The following is a 10,244-nucleotide window of genomic DNA, read 5'->3' as shown; positions in this document are numbered from 1 at the left end:
AAAAAGTAAAATGGCTGTCTGGGGAGGCCTTACAAATAGCTGTGAAAAGAAGAGAAGCAAAACGCAAAGGAGAAAAGGAAATATATAAGCATCAGAATGCAGAGTTCCAAAGAATAGCAAGGAGAGATAAGAAAGCCTTCTTCAGCGATCAATGCAAAGAAATAGAGGAAAACAACAGAATGGGAAAGACTAGAAATCTCTTCAAGAAAATCAGAGATACCAAAGGAACATTTCATGCAAAGATGGGCTCAATAAAGGACAGAAATGGTATGGACCTAACAGAATCAGAAGATATTAAGAAGAGGTGGCAAGAATACACAGAAGAACTGTACAAAAAAGAGCTTCACGACCCAGATAATCACGATGGTGTGATCACTGACCTAGAGCCAGACATCCTGGATTGTGAAGTCAAGTGGGCCTTAGGAAGCATCACTATGAACAAAGCTAGTAGAGGTGATAGAATTCCAGTTGAGCTATTCCAAATCCTGAAAGATGATGCTGTGAAAGTGCTGCACTCAATATGCCAGCAAATTTGGAAAACTCAGCAGTGGCCACAGGACTGCAAAAGGTCAGTTTTCATTCCAATCCCAAAGAAAGGCAATGCCAAAGAATGCTCAAACTACCGCACAACTGCACTCATCTCACAGGCTAGTAAAGTAATGCTCAAAATTCTCCAAGCCAGGCTTCAGCAATATGTGAACCGTGAACTTCCTGATGTTCAAGCTGGTTTTAGAAAAGGCAAAGGAACCAGAGATCAAATTGCCAACATCTGCTGGATCATCGAAAAAGCAAGAGGCTTCCAGAAAAACATCTCTTTCTGCTTTATTGACTATGCCAAAGCCTTTGACTGTGTGGATCACAATAAACTGTGGAAAATTCTGAAAGAGATGGGAATACCAGACCACCTGATCTGCCTCTTGAGAAATTTGTATGCAGGTCAGGAAGCAACAGTTAGAACTGGACATGGAACAGACTGGTTCCAAATAGGAAAAGGAGTACGTCAAGGCTGTATATTGTCACCCTGCTTATTTAACTTATATGCAGAGTACATCATGAGAAACACTGAACTGGAAGAAACACAAGCTGGAATCAAGATTTACAGGAGAAATGTCAATAACCTCAGATATGCAGATGATACCACCCTTATGGCAGAGAGTGAAGAGGAACTCAAAAGCCTCTTGATGAAAGTGAAAGTGGAGAGTGAAAAAGTTGGCTTATAGCTCAACATTCAGAAAACGAAGATCATGGCATCTGGTCCCAGCACTTCATGGGAAATAGATGGGGAAACAGTGGAAACAGTGTCAGACTTTATTTTTCTGGGCTCCAAAATCACTGCAGATGGTGACTGCAGCCATGAAATTAAAAGACACTTACTCCTTGGAAGGAAAGTTATGACCAACCTAGATAGCATATTCAAAAGCAGAGATATTACTTTGCCAACAAATGTTCATCTAGTCAAGGCTATGGTTTTTCCTGTGGTCATGTGTGGATGTGAGAGTTGGACTGTGAAGAAGGCTGAGCGCCGAAGAATTGATGCTTTTGAACTGTGGTGTTGGAGAAGACTCTTGAGAGTCCCTTGGATTGCAAGGAGATCCAACCAGTCTATTCTGAAGGAGATCAGCCCTGGGATTTCTTTGGAAGGAATGATGCTAAAGCTGAAACTCCAGTACTTTGGCCACCTCATGCGAAGAGTTGACTCATTGGAAAAGGCTCTGATGCTGGGAGGGATTGGGGGCAGGAGGAGAAGGGGACGACAGAGGATGAGATGGCTGGATGGCATCACTGACTCGATGGACGTGAGTCTGGGTGAACTCCGGGAGTTGGTGATGGACAGGGAGGCCTGGCGTGCTGTGATTCATGGGGTCGCAAAGAGTCGGACACGACTGAGCGACTGATTTGATCTGATCTGATCTGATCAAAAACAACAACAAGCCAACAAAACAAGCAGAAATCAGGGAGGAGTAGTGCAATGGCAACCCACTCCAGTACTTTTGCCTGGAAAATCCCATGGATGGAGGAGCCCAGTAGCCTGTAGTCCATGGAGTCACTAAGAGTCGGACACGACTGAGCGACTTCACTTTCACTTTTCACTTTCATGCATTGGAGAAGGAAATGGCCACCCACTCCAGTGTTCTTGCCTGGAGAATCCCAGGGACGGCGGAGCTTGGTGGGCTGCTGTCTACGGGGTCGCACAGAGTCGGACACGACTGAAGCGACTTAGCAGCAGCAGCAGCAGTGGTTGACAAAAAAAAAAAAAAAAAAAAGGAAGAAATAACAGCAAAACTTACAAACAAGGAACATTCACTAGAAAGTAATTCCACATGCAAGTTAAAAGCTGTACAAGTTACTTTGTCACAATTTGAGAAATACTTAATAAAGCCATCTCTTCTGTGAAGGAAGTCACAAACCAGAAATTTTAGAACTCAGAACAAAGATGGTGAGACAAAAGAGGAAATAATGTGTGAGCTGATAGTACTTGGGAAAGAAGTTAGAAGGAATAAAAACAATCACAGAAATGAAGGAACACAAATAACAGAAAGTGATGGAAGTTCTGAAGGAACACAAAGAACCGAAACTGATGAAAATATAGTAAGTGAAAGAGTAAATACAAATTTGTGTCAAACTTAAAAGTAATGGAGTTAAGGAAAATTGAGAAGAATCAGAGAGACTATATTTAAAAAGAAGACAGACAAACCAAGCCAATATAGAATAACTGGAGTCTCCAAAGATAAAAAAAGACAAAAATCTATATTTAAATATTCCATTCCAGAAAACTCTCATTTTCTGAAACTAGCAGAGTGTATCATAGCAGTAGAAGTGAGCCAGAATGACCAATAATAAGCTATATCCCAGTCAAGTTATTAAACCTTGACGATACAGAAACAAGCAGGAGAAAGTGGGCAAAGGGGGAGAACAAAGCAAGCTTCAAATTTCTCTGCAGCAACAGATAATAACAGAATAGAGTGAAAAAATATCCAAAATATCATCAAAGAAAGAAAAGCCCAGGGTTTATTATACAGACAAATATACAAGAATTATAGAAATATTATTTCCATGAACATTAAGTATCTACTTAAAAAATTGTTATAAAAATCATTTTTTCAAAAAGTCATATTGATTGACTGAGATCAACTAATTATATTGATAGAATTGAGACTAAAATAAAAATGGAGATTAAAGTGGCTTGACCATACAATTTCTATTTTCATTGCTCTTTATTTCCTCCTGCATCTTTGAGTTTCCATTTGGAAAAGTTTCCCTACTGCCTGAATAAAACCCTTTAGCATCTTTTTGTGCCATGTTACTGACAGATACTCACAGTTTTGTTCATCCAAAAATGTATTAACTTAACTTTCATTCTTAGTGAATTCTTTCACTCAATAGAGGATTTCCGGTTGGCATTTTGAAGTTGCTATTCCATTACCTTTAAAACCACAATTCTCTTTTCTAGCAAGAAATCACCTGCCAGTGATCATTGTTGCTCTCAAGATAATCTTTTTTTTTTTTTTTTAATTCAGCTGCACTTGGCATTTTCTTACATCTTTTTAAGTATTATATTCCCTATCTACTCCTTCTCTCAACAATCCTACTTAAATTAGAATGACTCACTTGTGTACTTTACATTCTCTTGCTTATTTTCAGTTTTGATTTGTCCATGTTCTTTCTGGGCATGTTCTTCTGACCTATCTGCTGCTGCTGCTGCTGCTGCTGCTGCTGCTAAGTCGCTTCAGTTGTGTCTGACTCTGTGCAACCCCATAGACGGCAGCCCACCAGGCTTCCCTGTCCCTGGGATTCTCCAGGCAAGAACACTAGAATGCGTTGCCATTTCCTTCTCCAATGTGTGAAAGTGAAAAGTGAAAGTGAAGTTGCTCAGTCTTTGTCTGACTCCTAGCGACCCCATGGACTATAGCCTACCAGGCTCCTCTGTCCATGGGATTTTCTAGGCAAGAGTACTGGAGTGGCTTTCCATTGCCTTCTGATCCATTAGTTCACAAATGCTGTCCTCATCTATATCTAATATATTGAGAAATCTTTACTGATTATTTCTAAATCTTGTTATTACATTTGTTGGCCTTAAAATAATTTATTTCTCATGGTATCCAGTTCTCTACAAAATTAAGTTCATATTTTATCTCCTTTAACTTATTTTTGGAGCGGGGGGAGACTCTCTGATGGCTCCACTATCCGGAGACCTATGGGTTTATTCCATTGCTTATTTCTGCTGGGTTTTTTTCACCCTGTTTCTTCTCCTTGTCCACCATGATATCCTGAATACTTTTTATTATGTTACCAGACATTGTATTTGCAAAATTTATTGTATAAATAATTTATTTGAGATAAGGTTTCACCATAGGTGATTTATCTTTAGTTTTGCTTGGGAGGAGAAGGGGATGACAGAGGATGAGATGGTTGGATGGTATCACCGACTCAATGGACATGAGTTTGAGCAAGCTCCAAGAGTTGGTGATGGACAGGGAAGCCTGGAGTGCTGCAGGCCACGGGGTCGCAAAGAGTTGGATACGACTGAGTGACTGAACTGAACTGAGGGGCAGTATAAACATGGGATTGTGTTTATCCACTCCTGGAAACTGAAATGTTCCAGAGCTGACATCAGTCTCCATGACAGCCTTTCTATTTCCAATTTTCCCTTCTTCTAAGGCTGTGGCCTGTTGAGAATCCTCTGCAAGGACATTGGCACCCACCAGACCCCAATTTCCTTCACAGGCCTTAGACTCCAGCTCTGCTCCCACAGAAATACGGAATAAAATTAGAGTGGTTTCTTTCCTGACATACCTCAAAAGTAATCATTATAAGCAAAAATTTAATTGTAACTTTCTTTTTTTACAATTTAAAGAAACTATAGAAGCAATGGAGGAAACTATGGAGAATTCACATATAAACTTAAAGTTGGAGAGGATATTCATACCATCACTCAAAATCCGGGGTTCTCAAAGAAAAGACTGATAACTTTCACTACCAAAAAAACCACTTCATGTCAAGAAATGCCATAAATGAATTCAAAAGGCAACCTAGGAATATATCTGTGATTCTAAAACAGATGAAGAACAACTCTTGCTAGAATGTATGTTACAAAAACTAAATTACAAAAATGAAAAATGGCAAAGGTTATGAGAAGAAAAGAAAATGCAAGCAGCTGCTAAACACATAAACAGATTTTAAACTCATCTATAATGAAAAAAATAAACTTATCTTGAAAAGTCACCTGATCTTATCATATTTTCAAAAACTGAAAATTCAAAATAACAGACTATGAGGAAACAGACATCTTCATATATCTCTGACTGGAATACATATTGCTGCAATTCTTATGAACAAAAATTTGGCAATAACTATCAACATTACAGAGATCTTTGACACCATAATCCAATACGACATATTTTTCAGATATGCTTGCACAGGTAGAAAAATGATACAGATGTACATACATTCTGTCTTATAAGCATTCTGTCTTACAGTAAAAGCTTACCTTTGTAATATCAAAATATACGTCAAGCTCATACGTCAACACAAGACATATCAAATAAATTAAGGCATGAGGACCATAATGATAGCTTTTATTTTCATAGATATATCACCATCCTAACACCTATAATGTATCTTATTATATATATAAAATTTAAATGATTACTGCTGCTGCTGCTGCTAAGTTGCTTCAGTCGTGTCCGACTCGGTGCGACCCCATAGACGGCAGCCCACCAGGCTCCCCCATCCCTGGGATTCTCCAGGCAAGAACACTGGAGTGGGTTGCCATTTCCTTCTCCAATGCATTAAAGTGAAAAGTGAAAGTGAAGTCGCTCAGTCATGTCTGACTCTTCGCGACCCTATGGACTGCAGCCCACCAGGCTCCTCCGTCCATGGGATTTTCCAGGCAATGATTACTAATATACTCTAAAATGAAAAACACAGTAGCACAAATTAATATAAACCCTATAAAGTAAACAAAATAAAGTAAACAAAGATTTATCTAAGCATTCCAATTGACTTTGCAGATGGACAGGAATAATGAGGGTTCTGTCAACAAAAGGAGAGATTGAGAAAGAGACTATCGGGATCCATCATCCTACAGTGTGTTTTAGAATATAGGAATGGTATATTTTATAAGTCTTTCAATAACAGAAAATAACTCTTGGTTGCCTTCAGAACTTCATGACAAATTGACTGGAAATAAAATTCTTAGATAAATTACCTTTTGTTTTAATATCGGGTATGTAATTACTTCACTAATAAATTCTTCTCCATCATCTTATGAAGTCCATGATAGTAGTGACTGTGATTATTTTATCTGCTTATTTTCCACCTAAGTTTGTATCTGATATAGAATTAAGTGTAAAATAAATACATTTTAAATTAATAAATGAGCAAATGAGTAATGCAAAGAAATACAGAAAGCCCCTATCTCTATTACTTCATTTTCTTCTAGCATTTACCATTTGAGAAAAGATATCTAAGGAATGGCAAGCTGTGCTCTGTAGAAAATAAGCTGTATGTTCTAAGTTCATGTTTACAGGACTTTTAAATCCTCCTTTGAATTTGGTAAAAATATATCTCTGTGTGAGATTTTTATAGTCTGTAGCATAGGACCATTTTTAGTTGAAACTATTTGGATTCAACATTTAAATACCATACCTTTATTAAAATGCAATTATGTCAATCAGTAATGCAAGATCTTGGGCAAAAATGTGAAGACATTAATAACTAACACAGAGTACTCGCCTTGTACCAGATACTCTTTCAAGGTTTCCATAAAAACAAAAAAAACAAAAAAAAAACATTTATCCCAAATTAACTTTCTGAAGGTAGGTTAATTATACAGGTGAGGCATCTGAGATAACAAAGGTTAAGGATGTTGTCCAAAGGAAAGGACCATTTGGGCGTGAAGAGATTCTTCTAGATGTTTAAGATAAACATCATCTACATGTATGTAAAATATGTATGCATAGAACAGATGTGCAGAAGAAATTCAGCAGAGGTTACTTTCAGGGGGCACTGGAGGAATAAGGATCTACAGTGAGAGGAGAATTGATGTTTTACCATAAACACATTTGTACAACCTAAAAGGTTTGCTATGTGCATATGCTACACTTTCAGTTTAAAAATAAAAAGAGGGAAAATACTACATATGTTCAATTTGAGTTACTTACACTCCATTTGGCAAGAGATGTCAAATGAAGGGAGGAAAGACAAGGCCTAAATTTTCAATGTCTTACTCATGGTCTGTCCTGTTTCACAGAGAGTATTTAGGATACTTTATAGATGTAAAAAATATGTATTTTATATATGATACAAATAAATCTTTAGGGAAAAAATATAATACAAATATAGTTTGTTTATCCTTATTTGAATTGTTTTATACTTAATTCATTTTAAAAGGTTATTGTGAAATATATGTAATATATCCATGCATTAGTAACTTTATTAATAGAATGATTTCACTAGCTACATGTTCTGAGATGCAGAGGCATTTCTTTGAAAACAGCACTGGCTTTTTTAGCCCCACAATTCCAGCTTTGTAATCATTCAATATCAAATCAGTAACAAATCTCATAATTCTCAAAGCTATGCTGAGGTGGTATGATGAGATATTGGTCTAAAATATTGTTTCAGTTGTCAGGAAAAACACCTGTAAGGAGAACTAGTCTATTTGTCTGTTTCAAAATGAGCTTTTAAAAAAGCTGTAATCTGAAAGACGAGAAATAAATGACAGAAGACAAGACTGATAGTACGATGAGCCACTACCCTTATTTTGCCTTCAGCTCAATCAGTCAACAAAATAATAATAATTCACAGGACACAGGATAGAATGGGATGTGGTTGGCAGAGCTTTCTTCACTTTTGAGATAAATACAGGTAAGCAAAGACCTTGAACCTTAAGAAAAGCACTTAATCTCTATTGAAAAATACATTTTAAATAAATACCTATTTGCTGTAAAAAGGATCATATCATTTGAAGAGAGAACAGCTAGCAATGATGGCTGACATTTAATAACACATTCCAGTCAACCCTGCACTCTACATTCATTGTCACATTTAATATCCCAGTTTCTATATGTTCAAAATGGTGAAACAAGTGCCACAAGGGTAAGTGACTTACTCAAAATGAAACACCCTAGAAACAGAAGAGGAGAAACTCAAATCCAGGACTGTCAATTCCAAGTCCTGAGTTGGGCACACAGCATTTATTCACCAGATATTTATCTCACTCCTTTCTGCTAGGTACTCTCTTAAAACTTTAGGATTCAATCATCTGAAGGAGCATACTTGTTAATGGGGAAGATTAATAATATCAAGTTAACTAACATTTTTAAAGTTATATTTTGTGATAAAATATATAATGGAAATGAAGAGTGAGCTGTGCTTAAGACTGAAATGAGGCCTCTTTCAGTGGGGACCTCTGAACGCCTTCTCAGAGGTTGTGGCACTGAGCTGGGCTCTAATGATCAGAAGAAGCTGCTTGTATAGAGAAGGAGAAAGGACATTAGAAAAAGAAGGAAAAACAAAGTTAAAGGTTCAAAGAAAAAACTTTACCTGTTTATGGAACAGGAAGGAGGCCAGTTTTCTGGACTGCGGAACCAGAGAGAGAAGTCTAAAGAAAAGGGAGTGGGGCCAGATTATTAAGACTTTATATATCAGGAAAGGAACTTGAATTTTATTCTAAATACAACAGAAATTCATTTAAGGAGTTTAAAACAGAAAATAACTAATTTTAAAATACATTTTTAAATATAAAATTGGTTTGGAAAATCAACAGTAGTACTTTTGACTTAATTGTACAACCTGTACTTGAACAACTATAGTTTTGAGAATGAGAGAAGGCCTTACTAATAATTACACCACAACAACAGATCTAAACTAGGACTGTTCCAGGTATATTAGCTGGGTTTTGCTACATAGCATTATACCCATTGGATATAAGCAACATTTACTTAGCCCATGATTCTATCAGTTCAGTTCAGTTCAGTTGCTCAGTCGTGTCCGACTCTTTGCGACCCCATGAATCACAGCACGCCAGGCCTCCCTGTCCATCACCAACTCCCGGAGTTCACTCAGACTCACATCCATCAAGTCAGTGATGCCATCCAGCCATCTCATCCTTTGTCGTCCCCTTCTCCTGCCCCCAATCCCTCCCAGTATCAGAGTCTTTTCCAGTGAGTCAACTCTGCATGAGGTGGCCAATGTACCGGAGCTTCAGCTTCAGCATCATTCCTTCCAAAGAAATCCCAGGGCTGATCTCCTTCAGAATGGACTGGTTGGATTTCCTTGCAGCCCAAGGGACTCTCAAGAGTCTTCTCCAACACCACAGTTCAAAGGCATCAATTCTTCGGCGCTCAGCCTTCTTCACAGTCCAACTCTCACATCCATACATGACCACTGGAAAAACCATAGCCTTGACTAGACGGACCTTTGTTGGCAAAGTTTCAATATGCTATCTAGGTTGGTCATAACTTTCCTTCCAAGGAGTAAGCATCTTTTAATTTCATGGCTGCAGTCACCATCTGCAGTGATTTTGGAGCTCAAAAAAATAAAGTCTGACACTGTTTCCACTGTTTCCCCATGTATTTCCCATGAAGTAATAGGACCAGATGCCATGATCTTCATTTTCTAAATGTTGAGCCTTAAGCCAACTTTTTCACTCTCCACTTTCACTTTCATCAAGAGGCTTTTTAGTTCCTCTTCACTCTCTGCCATAAGGGTGGTATCATCTGCATATCTGAGGTTATTGATATTTCTCCCCACAATCTTGATTCCAGCTTGTGTTTCTTCCAGTCCAGCATTTCTCATGATGTACTCTGCATATAAGTTAAATAAGCAAGATTCTATAGTCAGACTCATTCTGTTATCTGGGTCTGCTTAGCTTAATCCCTTGATTCAAGCAGAATGAAGAAGGCTAGTTGGTGGCCCAGTGACCTAAGATGGCCTCTGGATCACTCTAGACTCACATATCTGGCTGTTTTTCATCCAGGTAAGGACGCAAATGTGCCAATGATCTCTACTTATCCACCAGGTTGACTCACCCACATGGTAACAACAGGGTTCTACAAGCAACAAAGGCTGAGGCTACAAGGCCTCTTGAGGTCTTGGCTCATAACCCGTTATAACTTGTACTTACTTCATCATTTGTACTACATTCAGTGTGTCAAAGAAGGCCACAAGACAAGCCCCAGGTTTAATGGGTGGAGAACCAGACTCCATCTTTTGGTGACAGTTACTATAGAATATTGTGG

The sequence above is a fragment of the Bos indicus genome, chromosome 4 (assembly GCF_029378745.1).
Source record: "Bos indicus isolate NIAB-ARS_2022 breed Sahiwal x Tharparkar chromosome 4, NIAB-ARS_B.indTharparkar_mat_pri_1.0, whole genome shotgun sequence".
Taxonomy (NCBI): Eukaryota; Metazoa; Chordata; class Mammalia; order Artiodactyla; family Bovidae; genus Bos; species Bos indicus.
The sequence above is the reverse complement of the archived record's forward strand: the minus strand, read 5'-3'. Positions refer to the sequence as shown.